Here is a 10,987-nt window from a genome sequence, read left to right as displayed (position 1 = left end):
TTTGTCAGTTTGCTTTCCTTTAACCTAATTACTTCTAGATTTATTTGTTGCACATATGAATATTTCCTTTTTTATTATTGACTAAAATTGCGTTATGTGGATATATACAATTTATTCTATCCATTCAACTGGTAATAGATATTTGGGCTTTTTCCAATCTGGGGCTCTTGTAGATGAAGATGCAATGAATATTTGTGTATGATCTTTGCTTGGACATATGCTCTCTTCTTCTTCGCTAAGTACATTTGGAGTGTGAAAGCCGGATCATAGAGTATGTATAGGATAGAATCACATGGAAACAGACTAACTGTTTTCCAAAGAGGTCGCACCACTTTTCATTGCCACCAGCAGTGTATGAGAGTTCCGTCCTCCACGGCCTTGCCAGGATGCGGTATGCTCACTGTTTTTATTCTATCCATTCTCAGAGGGGTGTAGTGGGATTACATTTTCCTAATAACTGATGATGTTCAGCATCTTTTCATGTGCTTATTTGACATTTGTGTATCTCTTTTGGTGACTTTCAAATATGTTGCCCAATCACTTATTTTAGTGTCTGTTTCTTCTCTTTTTAAAAATTTTAATTGCAGTGGTTGACATACAATGTTGTACTAGTTTCAGTTGTACAGTATAGTGGTCCAACAATTCCCTATATTACTTAATACTCATCAAGATAAGTATACTCTTAATCCCCTCACCTATTTCACCCATGCTCCCACGCACCTCACCTCTGGTAACCACCAGTTTGTTTCCCTTATTTATTTATTTCGCTTCTTAAATTCCACATGAGTATAATCACATGGTATTTTTCGTTCTCTGACTGGCTTATTTCACTTAACATTAGACTCTCTAGATCCATCTGTGTTGTTGCAAATGGCAAGACTCCATCTGTTTTTTATGGCTGAATAATATTCCATTTGATATGTATAATATGTATACATATTTGTGTATCTATATATGTATATACATACGTGTGTATAGTGTATGAAAGTGGTCCAGTTTCATTCTTTTGCTTGTAGCTCTCCAGTTTTCCCAACACCGTTTGTTGCAGAGACTTTTTCCCATTGCGTATTCTTGCCTCCTTTGTCAAAGATTAATTGACCATGTAATTGGGGGTTTATTTCTGGGTTTTCTATTCTGTTTCACTGATCTATGTGTCTATTTGTGCCAGTACCATACTGTTTTTCGATTACTACATATTTGAAGTCTGGAACTGTGATACTTCCAGTTTTGTTTTGCCCTTTCAAGATTGCTTTGGCTATTTGGGGTCTTTTTTGGTTTCATACAAATTTTAGGATTTTTCTAGTTCTGTGAAAAATACTGTTGGTATTTTGATCGGGATTGCATTAAATGTGTAGATTGCTTTGGGTAATGTAGACATTTTCACAATATTTGTTTTTCTAATCCATGAACATGGAATGTCTTTCTGTTTCTTTGTGTCATCTTTAATTTCTTTCATCAATGTTTTATGGTTTTCAGAGTAGAGTTCTTTCACCTCTTGAAGTTTATTCCTAGATATGTTGTTACTGTGGTGCAAATGTAAATGGGATTGTTTTCTTAATTGCTCTTTCTGCTGTTTCATTATTAGTGTGTAGAAATGCAATGGATTTCTGTACATTGATTTTGTATCCTGCAAACTTACTGAGTTCATTTATCAGTTCTGGTAGCTTTTTGGTGGAGTCCTAGGGTTTTCTATATATAGTTTTATGTCATCTGCAAATAGGGAAAGTTTTACCAATTTGGATGCCTTTTATTTCTTTTTATTGTCTCATTGCTGTGGCTAGGACTTCCAGTACTATGTTGAATGAAAGTGGTGAGTAGACACCCTTGTCTTGTTCCTGACCTTAGGGGAAAAACTCTCAGTTTTTCCTCATTGAGTATGATGATGGCTGTGGGTTCTTTATACATGGCCTTCATTATGTTGATATTGGTAGGTATGTATTTATTGCCATTTTGTGGTTGTTTTCGTAGTTCTTCTCTGTTCCTTTCTTCTCTTGCTCTCTTTCATGGTTTGCTGGCTTTCTTTAGTGATATACTTGGATTCCTTTCTCTTTATTTTTTGCATATCTATCACTGGTTTTTGATTTGTGGTTACCGTTCAGTTTGTATATAACATCTTTTTTGTTGTTAATGAAAATAAGTTTTATTACATCAAGTAATAAATACATACAAAGATGCAAACAATTTTATTCACTTTCTTCCAGATGTTTAGATCAACTTACAGGAAAGGCGGAACTGAAATCCACACACAGTCTCAATAGGAAAATTTTCAGGGGTTCTTGTTAGGTTAGGTTTGTTAGGTTGCTCTTTCTTCTGTATTCATAACTTGTGCATTTTTTAAATTGGCCTTAAAGCGCTGAGAGTCATACAAGCAAATGATTAAGCACAAAAGAAGTTACATTAAATGGAATCCACACCATGTGGCAAACATATGCACTAGAAACAAAACCCTCAGAGTTGTTGTATTAGCTTATGAAAAGGAACAAAGAATAATCTGGGTAACCTAACTGTATTCAAAAGAGAGGATGAAAGGGAGACACTGGTATCTTTGCTGTGAGGTAAGTATCTTTTACATGCAACTTTTAAATCAATGCTTTAAAAAAAAAAATCCTGGGTAGTTCCTAACTATTTAAAATGTAAATCCTAGTCATCTGCAAAATATTTCTCAATCTCAGAGCCTCATGAACCATGGGAGGGACACGGGAAGGAGAAAACAAACTGCTACCCTTTTGAAAACAAGAGTTTCATCTGAGCATGGGAGATGAGCTGTAACTTCTCATCTTGGAAGAAGATGGAAAACCTTCTGCACTAATAGGCAGCTAGGATCTGGCATTCCATTCCGTTTCAGCCAAGCACTCTCACACCAGTCCTCTGGTGTGAATAATGCCTCATTTTAGTCTCTCCATGGCTCTCTTGTTCCCTGCATAGGCGAGTCTAATTTCCTTCCCCAACTCCTCGATGATGGCTAGCAACTCAGCATATTTGCTTTTGGGAGCCTAGCTGTTCCCCGTTCCCTGGGTGTAGCCTAGAGATGGTAGCCCATAGTCACTTAGCAACTGGTGGTACTGTAATTATGTTGCCATACTGGTGGATGGCAGGTGGACACTCCCAGCAGTGTTGATGAAGGCCACGGGCATGTCTGTATATAACATCTTATACATGCAGCAGTCTATATTAAGTTGATGGTCGCTTCAGTTTGAACCGATTCTTTACTCCTCTTCCCCAACATTTTAGGTATATGGTGTCATATTTAACATCCTTTTATTTTATTAATCCCTTGACTGATTTTTACAGAAACACCAGTTTTTACTGCTTTTGTGCTTCCTACTTTTCTTACTCTTACTTACAGTCTTTCCTTTCCAACTCATAAAATTTGGCCCCTCTCACTTTCAAAGCCAAATGTTATGGGGATTTGTCTTTCCTGTGTGGGCTTCCTGGTGTGATAGTCTGTTTCTTTCCCCTCTCCATGCCAGGGTCTCTCCCTCTGCAGAAGGTCCCAGGGCTCCCTTTATCTCCTAACTGTATCTCTGCCTTTCCTACCCTCTCTGGCGTGGCCTCTTTTCTTTTCTTTTTTTTTTTTTACATTTTTAAAAATTTTATTATGTTATGTTAATCACCGTACATTACATCATTAGTTTTTGGTGTAGTGTTCCATGATTCATTGTTTGCTTATAACACCCAGTGCTCCATTCGGTACGTGCCCTCTTTAATACCCATCACCAGGCCAACCCATCCCCCCACCCCCTCCCCTCTAGAACCCTCAGTTTGTTTCTCAGAGTCCATAGTCTCTCCCGGTTCGTCTCCCCCTCCGATTTCCCCCGCTTCATTTTTCCCTTCCTACTATCTTTTCTTTTTTTTTTTTTTTTTTAACATATAATGTATTATTTGTTTCAGAGGTACAGGTCCTTTCTACCTTTAGTTGTGGAGTTTGCTCTACCAGTCTTTGGGTCATTTTCTGGGTTATTTCCATTGATGTGAGTGTTATCTAGTTGGATCCATAGGATGAATTGAGCTTAGGGTCCCCCTAGTCCATCATCTTTTTTGTAATTCTCCTCTTCTTTTTTTTTTTTTAAATGGGTAGTTTTTATACTTTATTTTATTTTTTAAAGATTTTATTTATTTATTTGAGAGAGAGAGAATGAGAGATAGCACGAGAGGGAAGAGGGTCAGAGGGAGAAGCAGACTCCCCGCTGAGCAGGGAGCCCGATGTGGGACTCGATCCCAGGACTCCAGGATCATGACCTGAGCCAAAGGCAGTCGCTTAACCAACTGAGCCACCCAGGCGCCCTGTAATTCTCCTCTTCTAATTGACATTTATAAGAATTTTTCTTCTAGATACAAGTCCTTTATCAGATATATGATTTGCAAAATTTTCTCTCAGTCAGCAGCTTGTCTTTTAATTCTCTCAATAATGTCTTTGGAAGAACAAAGTTTTTTATTTTGAGGAAGTCTAGTTTTTCTATTTGTTTATTTATTGTTTTGATTTTGCTTTTGGTGTCCTGTCTAGGAAATCTTTACCTAACTTGGGGTCAGAAGGATTTTCTACTGCGTTTTCTTCTAGAAGTTTTATGTTTTAGCTTTTTTATTAAGTCTCTTGTTCATTTTGAGTTGACTTTTGCCTATGGTGTGCTATATCTATCGCAGTTGTTGTTTGTGGATATGGAGACCCACTTGTCCCAGTACCATATGTTGAAAAGTCTACACTTCCTGCACTGAATTGCCTTTGTAGCTTTGGCGAAGGTCAGTTATTCATTTATGAGTGGTTCTATTTGTGGACTATTCATGTTGTTCCTTTGATATACAATTCTATCTTTATCCCAATACCACTCTGTCTTGATTACTGTGGGTTTATGATGAGTCTTGAAATAAGACAGTGCTTATCCTCCCAATTTATTCTTTTCTTTCAAAGTTATTTTCATATTCTTGTCTCTTTTTATTTCCACATGACTTTTAGTATAAGAATGTCAACTTATGTTTTAAAATGTATGCTAGGATTCTTATTGGGATTGTATTGATTCTATAGGTCAGTTTGGGGAGGATAGATAATAATACTAGGTCTCCTCCCTCAAGAAGATGATATATCCTTCCATTTATTCAGGCCTTGTTTAACTTCTCTCAGCTGATGTTTTGCAGGGGTCACAGTACAGGCCTTGCACATGTGAATATGCATGTGCTATATGGTTTTCTCTGTGTGGTTCATACTTTTTACACTATTGTTAATGGCAGTATTTTGTGTTACACTTTTTAGTCACTATATTTTCACTGAACTCTCAGTAGGAAAACGTTGCTGGGTAATGTTTCTGGTTGAAAGCACAAGTTACTTAAGGATGGAAAAAATACTTGATGTTTAAGACCTATATTAGTCAGGGTCTCCAGAGGAATAGAACCGATAGAGTGTTTATAGATAGATAGAGATATATTTTCAGGAATTGACTCATGAGATTTTGGAGACTTGGCAGAATCTAATGGGAGAATCTGCCAGGCTGAAGACTCAGGAAAGAGTTACAGTTGGAGTCTGAAGGCAGTCTGTTAGAGAACCACAAGGTACTGATGTTGTAGATGATGTCAAAGGCAGTCTACCGGCAAAATTCCCTCTAGATCAGGGAAGATCAGCCCTATGTTCTGTTCATGCCCTTCGCCTGATTAGATAAAGCCCACCCACGTTATGGAGAGCTAATTGCTTTACTCAAAGACTGCCCATTTCAGTGTAAGTCACATTCAGAAACACTCTCACAGAAATATCCAGTATAATGTTTGATGAAATATCTGGGCACTGTGGCCCCACCACATGGACACACAAAATTCATCATCACAGTATTCATTTGCTTAGATTGCCTTATTGGCTTTTAGATGTGATTGGCAGTATACTGATCCTAGGGAATCAAATGTCCCATGGGAAATTCTACAGGTCATCTTCAGAAAATTAGTTACTAACATGAAATAATTTAGTGGCTTTTAACTTTATTTGTTTGGTTTGAATTGAATTGTGGAGTTTTCCTTCTTTATCCCCAAACAAATCCACCTCAATGAATTCCTTGGATCTTGGGTGGTAAGAAAAAGAGGGAGTGAGCACATATGAGTGTGTGTGTGTGTGTGTGTGTGTGTGTGTGTGTGTGTGTGTAGCTGTGAGGAATATTTCTTGTGAGGAATATGTGAGGTGAATTACCGTGAGTTATGTCAGTCCTCCTTAGTTCCTAGCACATGTTAGGAGACAAGTCAGGATAGTTGCTGTTTGTTTTTTCCCAGCTTTCCTTGGACAGCATGGTTACTATGGTGACGCAGTGATTACTGGGGTATTTCATACAGAGTGAAAATGCATTTGTGATTCTTGCCTGAATCACTCGTTACCATGATAGCTTTTACGTGTTGATCTTATAATTGTCATTCCTTCTAGATTTATAAATTGTCATTAGAATATTGGGAAGAGCTTTTCCATCTCTATTATTCATTCATTCATTCATTCACTCATTCATGTATTTATTTTATTAGTATGACTCATGGATTTTTATTTTGCTCAAAGGCTTACCATCTGACAGTATAATTGTGTAGTTTGATGCACATGTTGTTACCGAATTGGCCAGTGTTTACCCCTTCAAATTAGGTTCTGTGTCTATTTGTCACCTCCCAAAATACTTTCAGTATGTACTTTGTTCTGCAAAATGGAGTATTTCCCCAAATATAGAAGGAATGTAATGTTGCCTCTGACATTAATTTGATAGCATGAGTACCAGATAGAATAGTTGGACATAGGGCGCCTGGGTGGCTCAGTCGTTAAGCATCTGCCTTCGGCTCTGGTCATGATCCCAGGGTCCTGGGATCGAATCCTACATCGGGCTCCCTGCTCAGCAGGAAGCCTGCTTCTCCCTCTCCTACTCCCCCTGCTTGTGTTCCCTCTCTCACTGTGTCTCTCGCTCTGGCAATTAAATAAAATCTTTTTTTTTTTTTTTAAAGAATACTTGGACATGGAACAGCAAGCAGGGATGAGCCCACATTTCCACGAGGTGAGAGCTTCAGTGTCACTGCTGTGTGCAGGAGGGGACTATGGGATGGAGCTGGAGAAGAAGCACAGCATCACTGCATAGCATCCAGTGACCTGAGTGGGGACAGGCAAGCACATCCTCGCCCCTTTCCCCTGCCTTTCGTGTGCTCTCCCTTCCTCTCACTTTCCTCTCTGTTCCATGTGCTGAATGATCCCCTGTCTCTCCCTTCTAGTGGAACAGCAGAGCAGTGTGTGAACTGTGAGCCCCAGAAACAGGAAACAATAGAGAAGAACCCGGTGTGATGTCCAGTGTGCTAGACAAATTGCTGGAACAAGAGCGACAAGATCAGGGTCCCATCGTTGGGATACTTTAGGTAAGTCACTACCCTTCCTCCAGTGTCTTTTATATAACAGAATAACAATACCCAACTCTCCCAACCACCCAGGAGTATTGTGGACTTTAAGTGAGATCCCATGTGAGAAAGGAATCTGTGGTTGTAGGTGGGAGGGAAGGACCAGTGCCCTTTTGAGTAATTTATTAACAGAGACACACCACATATCACAGAAGTCTGCAAGGTAGGCATTAAATTAATGGTACAGAAATGTTAGATGTTTAGATCAGGAGTTTTCCAAGTGTGGTCTATACACCCCCTCATCAAGTTGGCATGGAGTGCTTGTTAAAATAACAGGTACAGAAGCTCACCCTAGGTCTGCTGTATCCAAAACAGGGAGGTGGAGTGAGAATGATTTCTCCTGTGTGTTATGGTATTCACCCAAGATTGAATAGCACAGCTGTGATTTTGCAACAAGGGTTTCTTAAAATTTTGAATCATTTAATGTCTTATTTTGATGTCAGTTACTTTGGAAGCTCAGCTTTAAATATTTGTGTGTGCTCCCAGTGGATCAGAAAGGGAACAATTCTTTCTTTTCAGTCATATTATTCAGTGTTTATTTGGGAAGGACTGCCATAGTTTCTTAAGGTTCATGTAGCTAAGTACCACAAACTGGATGGCTTAAACCGTAGAAATTTCTTGTCTCACAGTTCTGGAAGCTAGCCCTGACCAAAGTATTTCTAGGGCCATGCTTCCCCCAAAATCCTTTTGGGGACTATCCATGCTCCTTCCTAGGTTCTGGTGGTTTGCTGGCAATTTCTGCATTTATTGGCTTGCAGATGTTTGGCTCCAATCACTGTCTTCATCATCACAGTGTGTTGTCCCTATTTTGTCTTCACATGGCTGTCTTCTCATAAGGACACCAGTCACATTTGTTTGAGGACAGACGCTCCTCCAGTATTAACTAATTACATCTGCAGCAACCCTAATTTCAAATACGGTTATGTTCTGAGGTATTGGTGGTTCAGACTTAGCATATCTTTTTGGGGGTACTGCAGTTCAATCTATAACAGCCATTGAAGTAGCCACTTGCCATGGATGCATCACATTGAACAAGACAAAGCAGCATCCCTGGTGCTTTGCTTCTAGCCTGGAAAAACTGGCAATAAGCAGGTAAGCAAATTAATAGGCAGGAGAATTTCATATGGGATGAGTTCTTTAAAGAAAATAAATGTATCCATTGCATAGGAAATGATGGGGACAGGGAGTGTTATAGATGGTGTTGTTATTGATGCTGTTTCTCAGGCAGTGACATTTGAACTGAGTCCTGAACAAGAGGAAACCAGGCCTGGGCTGGTACTTTGGTTTGTGATGTGTATGGCACTAGTTCCAGGAGCAGAGGATGAACTCAAGTGGCCAGAGTCTGGCAGACAAAGTGCCAGTCGTAAGAGATGAGATTGAAGGGCAGACAGGAGCCGCATATTTTGGGCTGTGTATGGAGATTGGAGTCATTCTGAGTGAGTTTGGAGGGTTGCAGTATGGGAGCAACAAGATCTGATTCATGTGGGGTGCCTGGGTGGCTCAGATGGTTAAGCATCTGCCTTTGGCTCAGGTCATGATCCCAGGGTCCTGGGATCGAGCCCCACGGCAGGCTCCTGGCTCAGTGGGGAGCCTGCTTCTCCCTCTCCCCCTGCTCATGCTCTCTCTCTCTCTGTTTCTCTGTGTCTCAAATGAATAAATAAAATCTTAAAAAAAAAGATCTGATTCATGTGCTCACAAGGTGACTCTGGCTGAGTTCACAGTTCAGATATCTAAAATTAAAAAAAAAAAAAATACCAGGGAAAAATGGTTTGTTTACTATGATACCCATCCTGCTAGGAAAATTCCTAAGTGTATTAAAGCAGATTCATTTTCCACTAACCGCAGACTACATGGTGTTCATTGATTTGTCTCTTCCCTCATTATTGCCAGCTGATGTACATTGTGGACTGTGCAGAGTGTCCCTACCAGAAAACAGGGTGTTCACCTTCCATTACCCCATCTTTGCAGGCTACCCAGACCAACTTACACTCCCTGTTTGTCATCCCCTGTCCATGACACAGACCACAGCTGCCCAGACCCCACTCCGAGCCCCATCCTCTCTTAGTTATCTATTTCCTTTTCTGCCCTGCATTGCCCTTTGCATGCCTGCTACAGACTGCCAAAGCATGCCACTGCCACCAGGTGGTTTTTTTTTTTTTAAGTTTATTTATATATTTTTTTTTTAGTAATTTCTATACCCAACGTGGGGCTCAAACTCATGACCCTGAGATCTAAGAGTCACATGCTCTTCTGACTGAGCCTACAGGGCACCCTTGCCACCAGGTGTTTTGATGTCTCCAGACCCCATAGTATATCACAATCTTATTTTACATCTATCGTTTTTTTCAGCCGTAAAGTCATTCTGTATAGGTTCACAGCCTGGGTTTCTAGGGTGGTTATTGTTATTTGTTTGTTTGTTTGTTTGTTTGTTTTTACTTCTTGCAAACGTTCTGTAGGACAGAAGTTTGGTGCTGGTGGTACGTTGATGCCACCTTGTGACAAAATCCTGAACTGCAACTTGAACAGGATAATGGGAACAAGGGGCTGGTGACCCACAGAACTTTCTGGAAGTCAGGATGGAAAGGGGTGAACTCCTTGGGTACAGTTATATTGATGGCCTGTCTCTGGACATCTTATATAAATGGAATCATGCAACATGTGGTCTTTTGCATATTTGGCTTTACTGTCATAGCGTTTTCAAGGTTCATCCATGTTATAGCACATATCTCTATTTGATTCCTTTTTCTTTTTTTTAAAGATTTTATTTATTCATTAGAGAGAGCGAGCATAAGCAGGGGGAGGGGCAGAGGAAGAGGGAAAAGCAGACTCCCCGCTGAGCAGGGAGCCTGATGCGAGACTCGATCCCAGGACCCCAGGATCATGGCGTGAGTCAAAGGCAAACGCTTAACCAACTGAGCCACCCAGGCGCCCCTGATTCCTTTTTATTGCCAGATAATATACCACATTTTATTTATGCATTCATTAATTGATGGACAATTGGGTTATTTCCATTTTTGGCTCTTATAAATAATGATGCTATGTACGTCCATGTCCAAGTTTTTATACAGACATATGTTGTCATCTCTCCTGGCTGTGTACCTACAGTGCGATGCTGGGGTCATATGGTAACTCTCTGCTGAAGCATTTCAGGAATTACCAGAGTGTGTTCATGTCCCTGACAGTATTGAGTTATTTTTTTCTCCTGATTAGATTGAGGTTATGCATTTTGGGAAAGAACACCAAAGAGTTGAAGTGCCCTCACATCACGTTACATTTAGGAGGACCTGATACCAATATGGCATCACTGAGATGTTGACCCTCAGTACGAGTTTAAGGTGATGTTTGTTTAGTTTCACTAGTGTACAGTAACTGTTTTCCATTCACCTACTATATTCTTTAGATGTGAGTCACTAAGTCAGTCCTGACCTCAGGGTTGGGAAATGGAATTAAGGTTCACCTCACGGAGACAAGGTATCTACATATGTTATTTTGAATTATTTGATGAAGATAGTTTGTTTCTTGTCACCTATGTTTTTATTATTTCGAATGTTTATTTATATGAATCTTTATTCATATACATATTTTGTGGATTGCTTTT

At 39.7% G+C, this 10,987-nt stretch overlaps 1 pseudogene; it reads right to left on the bottom strand.

Annotated features, from left to right (window-relative positions):
• Nucleotides 1–2,816: 2,816 nt before the first annotated feature.
• Nucleotides 2,817–10,079, bottom strand: LOC148163043 (cyclin-dependent kinase 2-associated protein 1-like; annotated as a pseudogene).
• Between the last annotated feature and the right edge of the window lie 908 nt (nucleotides 10,080–10,987).

Source organism: Eumetopias jubatus, unplaced genomic scaffold, assembly GCF_037043125.1.
Source record: "Eumetopias jubatus isolate StellerSeaLion01/CBP00866 unplaced genomic scaffold, mEumJub1_p1.0 scaffold_11, whole genome shotgun sequence".
Lineage (NCBI taxonomy): Eukaryota > Metazoa > Chordata > Mammalia > Carnivora > Otariidae > Eumetopias > Eumetopias jubatus.
Note: the sequence above shows the minus strand (reverse complement) of the source record. Positions and strands in the feature narration are given on the sequence as shown.